A 14,159-nucleotide genomic window follows, 5' to 3' on the forward strand; every position below is an offset into this window, starting at 1 on the left:
AGAATATAATCTAACACCATACCTAGAATTAGTAAAGTTTTTCTTCCCCTCTGTACCTGCCCTCTCCCTCATGATTTGCTCCGTATCTGCCTCTTGACTTGAAGATATTTGGACCTATTAATGATCAGTTGGACCAACGTGCTAAAGGAGGAGGGAGAACTTTCTTCTTAACAGTTCAGCCTTTTAAACTGTCTTTGTGATAGCAATGACCTTTTAAAAAATAATGTTACCATCAGTGACTTACTGTCAAATGGAGAGTAGTCAGTCACTGTGCTTTTGAATAGTGGTTTTCAAGCTTATGAACCACAACCCTGTATGACACCATGTTTGTGTGGAATAAAACTTATTTTTTCTGTGTGCACACATAACTCTGTTTTCTGTCAGGCCTGCTAATGGAAGGAGACTGCACTTTGAAAAATCTTATGCCTTAGTGAAAAAGATGGTAAGAAAACGAAACATTCTTTTTTGGCAGATTGGCAACATCCAGGGCCGAATTCAAAGTGAAAAAGTGTTGGAAGGTCAGGGAGAGACAGTAAAGTATCTCCCAAATGGAGTGGGCACTTTGAGACGGGAAAATACAGCCAGCTCCCTTGTAGAGTTTACACAGAGCTTTATTCAAGGTGCCTGACGGACACCGGGTATCTGGGCAGAGGGTGATCCTTGGCAGCCACATAGCTGTTCTCACAAAGTCCAGCCCTTAGTCCACAGATTTTACAGGGTGAGGGGACACACAGAAGGGCACTGTAGTAGTATCAAAGGCTTCACATGCACCTCAAAGGGCTTGCATGCACTTACTTGACAGTTACCCTTTAATTAGATCTGGTGGCATCACCTGTGCCTCAAGAAAGAAAGACTATGTTATCTCTAAGACATTCATGAGAGGCCAAAATAAAGTCTTCCCCATCCTGGCCTTGGTGGGCATCTCTAAGGTATATATATTAATCTCCAAGGGACCCAGGACACGTAGCCCCAGGAGAGGTCATTGAGCAAATATGAACAAGATGGAGGCCCAAGATGGAGTCAGTATTGTCAGCACTCCTACAGAAGAGGAACTTAAAACATGCAAGTTTGGGCCATAGTCCTTGGAGCTTCAGATGGGGCGTTGTCTTTTTTATCAGCTTTCCCTACACGTACTCGTGCCAGACCTATGATTAAAGGCAGTGAGAATGGAAAGAAAATGCAACATAGGTACTGTGAATCACAGCTAACAGTCTTGCTTAAACTTTTACTCCCCCTGTATTTCTTCTGTGGGTAGGTTTTAAACTTATCTTGCAGTTCTTGGATCAGCGGACTTGTGTTAACTCACATCATCTAGCAAATCCATTTGAGACAGCTTGGAAATCCAGGTGTGAATGAAACAGACTGCTGCCACGGCTGCTGATGGCAGAGGGCAGCTGTGTTGACTGGTGCTGCCTTGTTCGTAATGTGCTGTGTGTGGGGGGCTCATTTGCTCCTCATCATCCTGTGAGAGAAAAGATGAAATTGTCTTTTTTGTTCACTGTGACCACCAGCACCAAAAGCAAACAAAGCACAGGGATCTACAAGGTTAGCCAGCTTCTCAAAGTCACGGAGCTAGTGGAAGAGACGCTAGGAAAAGGCTTCAATCCAGGTCTGCCTTACTACTAAAAATCTGGATACCAAAACCTTCTGTGATATGAGTTTGGAAATGTCAATGTCGAGAGTATTTTTACTGTGGATTACATACAAATTAAAATACTAATTCTTGGGGCGCCTGGGTGGCTCAGTGGGTTAAACCTCTGCCTTCGGCTCAGGTCATGATCTCAGGGTCCTGGGATCGAGCCCCGCATGGGGCTTTCTGCTCAGCAGGGAGCCTGCTTCCCCCTCTCTCTCTGCCTGGCTCTCTATCTATTTGTGATCTCTCTCTCTCTCTTTCTCTCTGTCAAATAAATAAATAAAATATTTAAAAAAAAATAAAATACTAATTCTTTGGGAGACAAGTTAAAGAGCACAGCACATGAAATTGTCCCTCATCTGTCATTGTTTCAAGGCAAATAACCCATTCTTACAAACTTTGTACTTTAGATATTTAAGATGCCTTCATTGGGAGGAACATTGATACCATTCCCACAGATGATTTTTTCCCTCTGTGCAGCAAACTTGGAAGCCTGTGCCTGTGTTTCATAGTTTGTCTTCACTGTTTTTGTCTGAAAAACCTGTGCAGTAAGGGGACTGGTGGTATCCTTGTTGGCAATATTGAGGTCTGAAAAGGTTATGTGAGAATTTAAATGAGAACTTGGGTCTTCTGACCACCTGCCCACTTTTTTTGCAGAAGCGTTAAGCCATGTGGGCAGAGTAACTGAATGTTTTGAGTAAAGGCCCAAGGTCTAAAATGGCAGAGGAAGAGCACCACAAAATGTACCTGCCACTTAAGTTTAAAATGTAGTCATGTCAAGACTGTTTGATCAATGTTCTATAAAGTGACCCCATGACAGAATAATTAAGTTTTGCACTTAATGGCTATTTCACATATCCAGTAAGCAACCAACTCAACAGGCAGAAATGTTATTTGAGTTGTGATTTTTCCTTTCTCTCCCAACTTTTTTTTTTTTAAGTAGGCTCCATGCCCTGTGTGGAACCCAACGTAGGGATATGAACTCATGACCCTGAGATCAAGACCTCAGCTGAGATCAAGAGTCAGACATTTAACCAACAGAGCCACCCAAGCACCCTCCCCCAGCTTTCTTTTAAAGTTTTTGCTAAGCACTTATTTGCATGTGACCCAATAAAGCATGTTATGTAAATAAACCACTGGATATATCAGTGGTTTTTAAATCTTTTTTTTTTCTTTTTTAGGATTTTATTTATTCATTTGACAGAGATCACAAGTAGGCAGAGAGGCAGGCAGAGAGAGGAAGAAGCAGGCTCCCTACTGAGCAGAGAGCCCGATGTGGGGCTCGAACCAGGACCCTGGGATCATGACCTGAGCTGAAGGTAGAGGCTTTGACCCACTGAGCCAACCAGGCGCCCCATATCAGTGGTTTTTAAATGTGTTCAGTCTCTTTCAGGTGAAATTCATGACTCTACAAAAGATTAAAAAGGACAAGTGTGAGTAGGTCATGTATATCATAACCACTGAAAAGCTGATTTCATTATAAAACAGTAGGAGAATCGATAAAGTTTATTAATATTTCCTATGTGTTAGGCAGTGTTCAAAGGTTTTATCCTTTTTATTTTGTGAAATTTCAAAACCCAAGGTCAATACTATTCTGGTTTTTACAGTTGAGGAAACCAAGTTTTTTGTTTTGGGTTTTGTTTTGTTTGTTTTTTTAAAGACTTTATTTATTTGACAGAGACATAGTGAGAGAACACAAACATGGGGACTAGGAGAAGGAGGAGCAGACTTCCCACTGAGCAGGGAGCCTGATGAAGGGCTCTTCTCAGGACCCTGGGATCATGACCTGAGCCAAAGACAGGCACTTAACGACTGAGCCACCCAGGCGCCTGGGAAACCAAGGTTAATAAACTAATTGCTTCATATACTTAATTGAGGGTCATACTGTGATAAGTGGTAAAACAAGTATAATCTGACTTCTGATCTTAGGCTTTTGATAAAAAGGCTTTTTGATATATAGCCTCCTGGTGTAAAAGAAATTTAAGTTAATAGAAAAATTGGTCCTAATTGTCGTTTTAATAATTTGTAGTCTGAACTTGTACAAGTCACTTCATCTCTTTTTACCTTTTTGTCCTCATCTCTAAATTGTGTATATTATCTATTCGGGGGGTGTCTGGGTGGCTCAGTGGGTTGGGTGTCTGCCCTTCGGCTTGGGCCATGGTCCTGGAGTCCTGGGATCAAGCACTGCCTCAGACTCCCTGCGCAGTGGGGAGCCTGCTTCTCCCTCTGCCTGCCTCTTCTCCTGTTTGTGCTCTCTCTCTCTCTCTGACAAATAAATGGATAGAATCTTTAAAAAAAATAAAAAGAAAGAAAGAAATCTTAAAAAATCTATTCTGCCCACATCTTCAGTGGGGATTAAAAACTAGAGTGGTATAGTGGCCCTCGAGCAGGATATATTGTGGAAATGAGAGGCAATGAGGAGGTAAAGATGATAGAAAGTGCTAGAAAGTGTAGGTTTAGCAAGCTTATCTGCAAGAAATATTCCAAAATGTTGGTGTGGTGACGCTTATTTTTCTCGTAACATGGAAATGGTCAGGGTAGGCTGCAGGTACCATATTAATGGGAAGATGAGGAGCTGTAAGGAGAATGGAGAAGCAGCAGTTTTGGTGATCAGAGGATGGATGTATAGGGATGCCCTCTGGGTGCTGCTGCTTAGTGGGGTCGCCACATTAGAGAGCAGCAAGAGTGGGTCATTTGCTTAACCAGGCAAATGTTGATGGAGGGGGCGAGAGCTGGGTGGAGAGGTTCCACAACTATGTAGATAGATATTTGGAAATTCTGAGGTATTTTGAGGCAAGCATGAATAATTCAGCCATTTGTAATGGAGAAAAAATGTGTGTGATGCTCCAAAACAAAAATCAGTGTACTTTCTGCTACTGTCTGTTGTCTCTACCTGCCATTTCCCTTTCATTACCACCATGGCCTCAGCAGGTCATTGATGAGGCCAATTTATCTAGTTATGTGATTTTTTAATATTATGTTTGTCTTTTGAAGCTTTGAGCAAAGTATAAACTCTCTTCAGGACTCTTTCTCTTCTTAAGAAGCTAATAAGTAAGGGATAATAAGGTGTGCCTAGCTATATCCTATTACACGCGTATTCATGTGTTCCTAAACAGCATGATTTGCTGGCAACACCATGATTGGAAGAAGGGTTAGGCATGTTGTGGTCAGGAGAGGCTGTTTCCCCTCACTGAATTACTCTTCCTCTGTAGTTATTAAACTGCTGGTAGCCAGGCTATGTCCCAGAGGGGATCCCTGTATTCAGGATTTTCCAGAGAAACAGTACCAGTAGGGTATGTGGGTATGCGTATGTGTACATGTGTGTTTTAAGGAATTGGTTCATGTGTTTATGGAGTCTGGCAAGTCCAAATCAGCAGGCTTAAGACCCAGGAGAGCCAACAGTGTAGATGACGTCCGAAGGCAGTCTGCTGGAGACTTCTCTCTTGGGAGGGCTGGGTTTTTTTTTTGTTGTTGTTGTAATATTGGGGCTGTCAACTGACTGAACAAGGCCTACCACATTATGGAAGGCAATCTGTTTACTCAGAATTCACTGATTTAAATGTTAATCTTATCCAAAAACACTCTCCAAGTGGACACATAGAATTAACATCATACCCCTCTGTGGGGTGTGCTATAGGCAAGGCCTTCATAGAACATAAGAGCCTTTAACATCTCATCCTCAGAACATCTCTTAAATGCCAGCTTTTTTTTTTGTTCAGTGTATTAGGTAGAAATTCTGTATTGAATCAAATTAACAGGCAAGAAGGTAATTTTAAAATTGTGTCATAGGGGCGCCTGGGTGGCTCAGTTGGTTAAGTGTCTTTCAGCTCAGATCATGATCCCAAAGTCCTAGGATCGAGCCACTCTTTGGGCTCCCTGCTCAACAGGGAGCCTGCTTCTCCCTTTCACTCTGCTGCTCCCTCTGCTTGTACGTGCGCTCTGTCTCTCTCTCTCTCTCTCTCTCTCTCTCTCTGAGATAAATAAATAAAATCTGTAAAAAATAAAACAAAAAAACTGTAATAGTTTACAAATGCAAGGAAATTAGGGATGTGGTGAGGGGAGAGAGTGGGAGGAGTTAAGTGTAAGACTATGTATTGCCACCTGTCGTGATGAGTACAGTTTGGCAAGAGAACAATAAACCCTTGTTTTTGTGACTGGACAGCATGTTCCCATATACTGTGTATGTGTCGGGAGCTGCTCCTTAGAATCTTCTTAGATCTGCAGGAAAGTCCCGTCTTCATTCTGGGAAGGAGTGGCTTGGTGGGGGCCTTTGACACTCTGGTCTGCTACCTAACCATTGAATTCTTCCTGCTGGCCATGCTACTGACTCCCTGAGAGGACCCCCTTCGTGGTGCCGTGAGCCCATAGGTTGAAGAATTGCATAGATCAATACAACTTGTTTCCATAGTAGCTGTCTTCTGGGCTGTATTATCTCATAAACCGTGGGAGAATCAAATGATTTGGAAGCAGTGATTTTGTTGCTAATACCCTTACAGATAGAGCAACCACAATTTTAATTTTTCTAGTTAGTACAGAACTGTATTTTGCACCTAGTTGCTCAGGAAGAGTTTGGAAAGCTTTATTCTCTTTCTGTATTCATTCCCTTTTCTCTCTCCCTTCCGATGTTCCCTGCAGCTCACATTTGAGTGTCTGTGATACGAAGAATGCTGTATTATTTTTTTCCTTAGGAGAAATGAAGTAAATAGGAGTTTTAGATTCCCTTGAGAAATGTTTAAATGAGATTGATCTTAGTATCAGGGTGGAAATAAAGTGCTTAATACTCATTGTTATGTACCCTCTAATACCTTTCAGTTTTTATAACTGAAATCTTTCATTTTACTCTAGAGAGTAAGCCTTTCTTTCGTTTGACTTGCAGAAGTGGTGGTGGTTTTATTTTCCAGTGAACTCTTACAGCAAGATGTTCATTAATTAAAAATAGCTGCCCCATACAGGAAACAGCTCATTTAGCAGCTCCTCACACTGTTCTAAAAACAGACTTGAGCCGCTCTGAGTGCTAAAGAGAAGTGAACACTGAAGACCATGTGAGAAAACTCAGGTAAAAGCATGCTGTTTTTTAAGAAGGCTCTGTGTGCCTTTCTCTCCATGTCATTCTGATGATAAGAGTCATGTGCTCACTATTAGAAAACCAAATATTACAGCAATATGTTCTGTAGAAAGTGAAATTCTCACCCAGATTGTGGTGTCTTCTTAGTCTGGTGGCTTCTGGCAGATTTTTTCTGTGCATATACAAGCAGTGTAGAAATATTTTAAAAATGGGATTATATATTCTTTCAACTTGGTTTTTCATTGATATGTATTGGAAATTTTCCACATCAAATTTTTCAAAATCCTCTGGTTTATTATTTAAGTTAGCATAGTATTTCACTGTATAGCTGTACTACAATTTGTTCAAACCAGCTCTCTGTTAATAGACTTCTGAGTTGATACTCTATTTTTTTTCCTCGAAGATCATTGTTTTTAGGGTTAGATGCACTTGCAATTGAACAAAGTTACCACATACAATATACTCCTAGTGTAATATATTGAGAGTTTACTACCTGCCTAGAACTTTTCTAAGCATTATCTTGCGAAAATTAGAGTAATTCTGTTATGAGGGATTTCTTCTTGTCTGTATTCTTGAGATGCAGAAAACCTCTGAGATCTTTGCATGCCATCATGGCCATCCCTAAGATAAACTGAAAGACAGGAGTCACTGAGGCAGACAAGTGAGCACTCTTTAAACCCAGAGGAGCTAAGCAGGACAGCAGGTGTGTCAGCTTAAGAGAAAGCAGAGGTGAGAAAATCTTAATGGTGTTACTGATGTTAACAAAAAAAAAAAAACAACAAAAAAAAATTCACTGGTTGTCATAACAACTGGCTTCAGAAGCCCTGCCATCTTAACCCTTGTGACTGTGCCTGGAGGATTCCCTGGCTGTCACCACAGACTGCTTGGTATTTGTGTGTCCCCACTTCTCTTCCGAATTCCTATTGTGAATTTGTCTGATCAGCAGGGCCTTTCCTCGGATTTTCCTGTGCTCCTGGAGTGCCTTACTGAGCACCAAGAGATGTCCTCTAAGCTGAGGTTCCCATCCCTGGCCAGTCCTCTCTGCTGGCTTATGTAGCTGCTCAGTGCTTGCTACTGGAAATGGAAACTTTCAAGTTTTTGTCACTCTTAGAGACTTGAACTCTAAAATAGACTCTGTGAAAAGTCTCCTGAGACCTAGAAGGTATATTTCATTTGCTTAAATGGTTGTTGAATTAACCCTAGGTATAATAGGTTAAATTCGTAGAGGAAAAAAAAGTGTACGCACATTATAGTTCTTCATAATTAAGTAGCCTAGTGTGACTAGAGAGAAGTAAAGCTTAAAATACTGCTAAAAGTGTTTGGGTTATTTATGGTTTATGTAATAAACCACTCCAAAATTTGATAGTCTAAAACGGTGACTTATCTCATGATTCAGTGAGTTGACTAGGAGGTTCTGTTCTGTTGGTGTCAGCTGGATGCTGGGATGGCTATAGTCCTCTGAGACTTGCTTGGGAGCTGGGACTCAGTGGCTGTTTAGGTAGCCTTGTGGTGTCTGTCTTCCCAAATAGAAGTAGATGCTACCCAACCAGTTAAGTTGGCCCCAAATTGGCACTGCATCATTTCTGCCATATTCTAATGGTGTAGGCAGTGATAGACCCAGCCCCAGCCCAGCGTCCGTGTGGGAAGGAACTGTACAAGGACATGAATACCCACAGGTGTGGTTCATTGGAGGTGGTCACCAGAATGACAGTTTACCACTGTGTGCTCTCTGGCCCGCACACATACAGACAGACTATACTCACCCATACATAAGACTCCCACAAGCCTCACTCTGTTGCTACGTTAGCTTGGGTCCAGGAGCTCATCTAAATCAGGTCCAGGTGCAGATGAAGCTCTTTGGGTACAGCTACTCTCAAACAACTACCTGTGAACTAAAAGCACAAGTTCTTTGCTCTCTTCTCCCCACCCAATATACAATGGCAAGACAGGGACAGGAAAATTGCAACAGATACTCTCCTTCAAAAAGGTATTAGAGGGGCTCCTGGGGGGCACAGTCCGTTAAGCATCTGCCTTCGGTTCAGGTCATGATCTCAGGGTTCTGGGATCGAGCCCCACTTCAGGCTCCCTGCTCAGCGGGAAGCCTGCTTCTCCCTCTCCCACTCCCCCTGCTTGTGTTCCCTCTCTTGCTGTGTATCTCTCTGTCAAGTAAATAAATAAAATCTTCAAAATGGTATTGGAGGTTTTGGAGAGGTCACAACACTGATACACTGCTGGTGGTAATATAAAATGGTACCAGTACTTTAGAAACAGTCTGGCAGTTCCAGAAAAATTTTAAACATAGAGTGACCATGTGACCTGGCAATACCTTTCCTAAGTGTATACATAAGAGAAAGGAAAAAATATGCCCACCCAAAACTTATACCTGAATACAACATAGCAACATTATATAGTCAAAAGGTGGAAACAACTCAAATATCTATCAACTGATGAAACATAAAATCTAGTATATCCATACAGTGGAATGAAGTACTGACCTATACTGCACCATGGATAAACCTTGAAAATATGCTAGGTTCAAGAAGCTAGTCACAGAGAGTACTTACTGTATGATTCCATTTATATGAAATGTCCTACATAGGTAAATCTATAGAAACAAAGTAGACTAGCTTCTTCTTAGAGCTGGTGGGTTGGGTGTAGGGTGGGGTAATAACTAAGGGTACAGGTTTCTTTTTGAGGAGATGGAAATGTTTTAAAACTATCTGGTTGTATCTGTGGATATATACTAAAAAAAAAGAAAATCTGAGTTGCAAACTTTGGGTAAATTTTATGATATGTGACTTATATCTCAGTAAAGCTGTTTTTGTTTTGTTTTGTTTTGTTTTTTAAACAAAACAGAAGAGGGAAATGAGAGACACCTAGCAGTCCCCAGTCCACAACAGTTCTAAAATCCAGCTAGGTAAATGTCAGTGGTTCCTTGTTTGGGACTAATTTTTTTGTTCTTGTTTTTGGGGGTTTGTTTTAGGGGGTTGGGGAGAGAGAGAGAAGGGAGGGAGGAACAGAGGGAGAGAGAGCATGCCAAGTGGGCTCCACACCCAGCACAGAGCCTGAGGAAGTGCTTGGTCTCAAAATCCTGAAATTATGACCTGATCTGAATCAAGAATTGGATGCCCAACTGACCGAGCCACCCAGGCACCCTGGGGCTAGTTTATAATCTAGGTGGTTCTCTGTGGCTCTTGTCTCTACTCTCTAGGCTCTTGGTTATGTCCTCTGAATCTTATTTTTCCATAAGAAATGACTTATGTTTGTAGCCTCTTCCTATCTGAATAAGGGCCCTGATAATTTTCATTTTGAACTATGTCTTCTTAGTCCAGATCGATGGTCTTTCCATTCATATGTTTTTATTTAGAGTTTGAGTATTCCCATGGATTTCTTTGGGGTTCACAACATTAGATTAAAACTGTTCCCACTAATCTCTTTGAGACAGGGCTCTACCTCGAACTGCCTTTAAGTCAGGGCATTGTGTGAAAATACCATTAAAATTATTACAAGCTCAGGGTGCCTGGGTGGCTCAGTTGGTTACGTGCCTGCCTCGGCTCAGTTCATTATCTGGGGGTCCTGGCATTGAGCCCAGTGCTGGGCTCCCTGCTCAGAGGGCAATCATTTTCTCCCCCTCTCTCTGCCCCTTTCTCTCTCCCCCATTTGTGCTTTCTCTCTCAAATAAATCAATAAAGTCTTAAAAAAAAATTCTTACAAGTTCTACTGTCTGGTAGAGATGGTTCTTAAGACACACTTACAATCCTCCAAAGCCTTTTGGTCTCACACTGATTCGCAAAGTATGGTCTCTGTATCAGCAGCGTTAGCATCACTTGGGAACGACAGGGGTCAGACAGCATTGCAGACCTACTGAATCAAACCGTGATTGGATGCTGCAGTCTGGGTTTTAACACACACACACACTGGCCCCCCACCCCACAGCTGAGTCTGGTGCACATGAAGTTTTAGAACCACTCGTCTTAGTCTGTGAGGACCCAACCACCTAAAATCTTTGAGGGCTCAAAAAATGTTTGGAGGCCACATTTTACGGGCACTATAGGATTTGATCTTTGCCTTGAGCCATGTCCTACTTTGAGACATGCTTACTTTGAGCTTGCTTTTTGCTAAGATGCTCAAATGAGGAATGGTTTTATTTTTGAACCCATCAAGTCCGGCTCCTTTTTATTTCCTCTAAATTCTACTTGAAAAGGAACCACACTGTTCCTTTTTTAGTTCATTTCACTACTCCCATATTTTAGCATAGGCGGCTAACATGAACCATTTGGTTCTTTCAGCATTCTTCCTGAAATTCTCCTTCGTCAGATCCATGAGTTCACTAGGCACCCTTTATATTTCCATGTTACTGCATGCTTTGGGTTTGCTAATTATTCTGCCAACATGGATGTAGGTTCCTTTTCTTCAGCCACCAATAACATTTCTTCACTTTTTCAGATTTTTATTAACTGTCTCCTCAAGATTCTTTTCATTTCTGCCCACCACCAGTGTATATTTTAGGCTTTTTTTCCCAGGCTTTCTAGTTCTAAACTTTGTTTTGGTTATCTGTTGCTGCCTAATAAGTCATCCTTAAATTTTGTAGCTTAAAGCAACAACGATGTTTGGGCACCTGGGTGGCTCAGTCAGTTAAGCGTCTGCCTTTGGCTCAGGTCATGATCTCACGATCCTTGGATCAAACCCCAGGTTGGGCTCTCTGCTCGGCAGAGACCCTGCTTCTCTATCTGCCTGCTTATGCTTGCTCTCTGTCAAATAAATAAATAAATCTTTAAAAAAAAAAAAAAATTGTTTTCTTGCTCATAGCTTTGGAATCTGGCCAGGGTTTGGTAAGGATGACTCATTTCTGGTCTATGTGTTGTCTGCTGGGACAGCATGTTTAGGGCTTTAAGGTAGCTCACTTGCAGGCCTGGCAGCTTGGTGCTGTCAGCTGTGATTTTAGCTGGAGTCGTCAGCTGGGCCTTCATTCTTTCCCGTGGAGGCTTTTCTCATGTGTGTAACTATTTGGACATTTTCATAACATGGCAGCTGGACTCCAGAAAGGAAATAGAAATGGCCAGGCTTCTTAAAGATTAAGCTCAGAACTGGTACAGTGTCATTTCTGCTGTTTTCTGTTGGATAGTCTTTCAAGGAGGGGGAAAAAATAGATCCCATCTCTTGGTGTGGGAATAGTGGCAAAGAATTTGTGGCCATCATTAACCCACTGTAATCTGTTAGAGATATTTTTGAGTTTTGTTTTTGGTGTTTTGGTGTTGGTTTTGTTTTTTGTAATACTGAAAAGGCACTTGGCGTAAGTTATAAGTTGGTGGCAAGTAATTGTTTATTAGTTGGAGAAAGGTTCAAGCTCTGAAAGGGGGTGAAAGAAACATTTACAGATAAAGAGCCTCTCAGTATATCTGTGGAAATTTTAAATGTTGTACTTCACTGGTACACAAAAGTCATTTTTATGGGTAGAATTAAACTTAAATTCTTCATTAACAGAATATAGTTTTTAGCACCTTTGTTGTGTCAAGATTTGGATGTGGCAGGGATATCTGAATATATTTGTGGTTTTAATTGGTCTGAAAACAGAAATGGTTGTTTTTAGTACAGATGGCCTTATATATTACCAAAAGTAGAGAAATACCCCTCTTCTACAGACTTTCCTTTTTATAATAGGGATTAAATCTTGTTCAGGAATTGGGAACAATAAAAAGCAGACTCTGGGTGCATTGTAGAAATGATTGTGGTAAAGGCAGAAATAAATAATGGGCTGAAAGAGTCCCAAGGTTTTCTACCATTTGGAACTTTTGTGTGCAGCTGTTTCGACTGGTGAGAGAGGACAAAACAGCCAGCAGAAGTGGCCTCTAATTTTGTTTATTCACCCGAATCACGTATTAGATTTGCTCATATAGCCTGGTAAATGGCTTCCTGAATTTGTCAAGCACTTGTGTTAGTAGATTTTTTCACTATTCAAATTGGAGCTCTACTTAAAAAATCAAGCAGTGCTTTATTCCAATAGTTTATTATAGATTTCGTTTAGATTCAAGAGTTTAAATACAACTTGTAGCTTTAAAATTAAGACTCTGACTGCTGTTAAATCTTTGACCTTTAGTTCCTATTTTTAGCTCAGAATCAAACATTTGAATGCTTTTGGTTTTGGTTATACGTTATCTTGATAGTACTGATAAGATGTTGTTAAACATAAAATAAGTTGAATATTTTTTCTTTAATTTGATCTTTTGTAAAAATGTTTAAGGCAGCACTTGTTTCCCTTAGTTTTAGTTTTTACTCTCCTATATCTAAGTAGTTGTCAAGCTGACTAATAACGTACTTCCTCTTTTTTTTTTTCCCCCCTTTCTCCTTGGTTCTTCTGTTTGTTTTTTCTTCTTTATTCTCCTCATACCCTGCACAGTCTGGTGTAGTGACCTATCCAGGAGTGAGATTATGGATAGTGTGGATAAGATGACCATGATACCTGTATTTGATTCTGTGGAACAGCCCTTTCTACCTGTCAGTGTCCAACTTCCCTGGCATGATAATCATGACCAACGGTTTAGAAAATGATGCCCATGCTTTCGGTTTTCAGAAATTGTCTTCCTCTGTTTCTCCACCAATTAGAATTCCGTTTGCTTTGGGATATCCTAGGGACTCATCAGCCCATCAAGCAATTATTGTGTGTGAACTGATAAACATTCTAGGAGACACAGAGGTAAGCAGGGATGTCACTGTTAATCGTTCCTTAGTCTCCAGTCCTCAGATTCTTCTTTATCCGTTAGATTTGAAAGCTGGGCATGGTATTTGGAAGACTTGGATCATACACTGGTCTGAATTACTGTGGTGCTCTCCTATTTCACAAATACACTTCACAATTATACTCATCATGAATAGGACCTTACTTATTTGTACAATCTACTGTGTTCTATTTTGAACTACAGCTGTTAAGAATGTATTCTTGTGTATATTTTTAAGTTGTTCATTTCCCTTGGGTAGGTGCATAACTTCCTAATTACCTTACAGGTATTTTCACAGAATTCTCATTTCTGGGCTAAATAATTTTAATCTCTTCAAAATTTTCTTGTATCTCACTTTTCCCTGCAGCTTTTATGGATTGTCCAAATAGTTACATACACTTACTATTCAACAGAAGTTTTTCCACTTGACCCGCCCTCTGTAGATCTCTGAGCAGCAATGTTCACAAAGCATTATTTTCTATCACTTTTCAAAAATATAATTCATAAAATACTGTAGGACTTGGAATGGACCTTTGCAAATGTGTAATTTAGAGCTCCCATCTTGCAGTGTTACTGCACATGTAATACACAGCTTTGATACCTAGAAAAAATAACATCAAGAAAGGGAAGAAGTGCTACTTGTAATAGGAAGGTAGATATTCCATCCTTTAAACTTCCAGTGTGTCCTATGTACTGTTTTAATTGCAGAATTACCTATAATGCCCTTTTATTTCTTTGTAAATGA

The 14,159-nt window shown here is 40.7% G+C and overlaps 1 protein-coding gene across 3 annotated transcripts in view; it reads left to right on the plus strand.

Annotated features, from left to right (window-relative positions):
* FGD4 (FYVE, RhoGEF and PH domain containing 4) overlaps positions 1–14,159 on the plus strand; it is a 214,691-nt gene that overhangs the window by 45,524 nt on the left and 155,008 nt on the right. The window lies entirely within an intron of this gene.

This window comes from Mustela nigripes, chromosome 6, assembly GCF_022355385.1.
Source record: "Mustela nigripes isolate SB6536 chromosome 6, MUSNIG.SB6536, whole genome shotgun sequence".
Classification (NCBI taxonomy): domain Eukaryota; kingdom Metazoa; phylum Chordata; class Mammalia; order Carnivora; family Mustelidae; genus Mustela; species Mustela nigripes.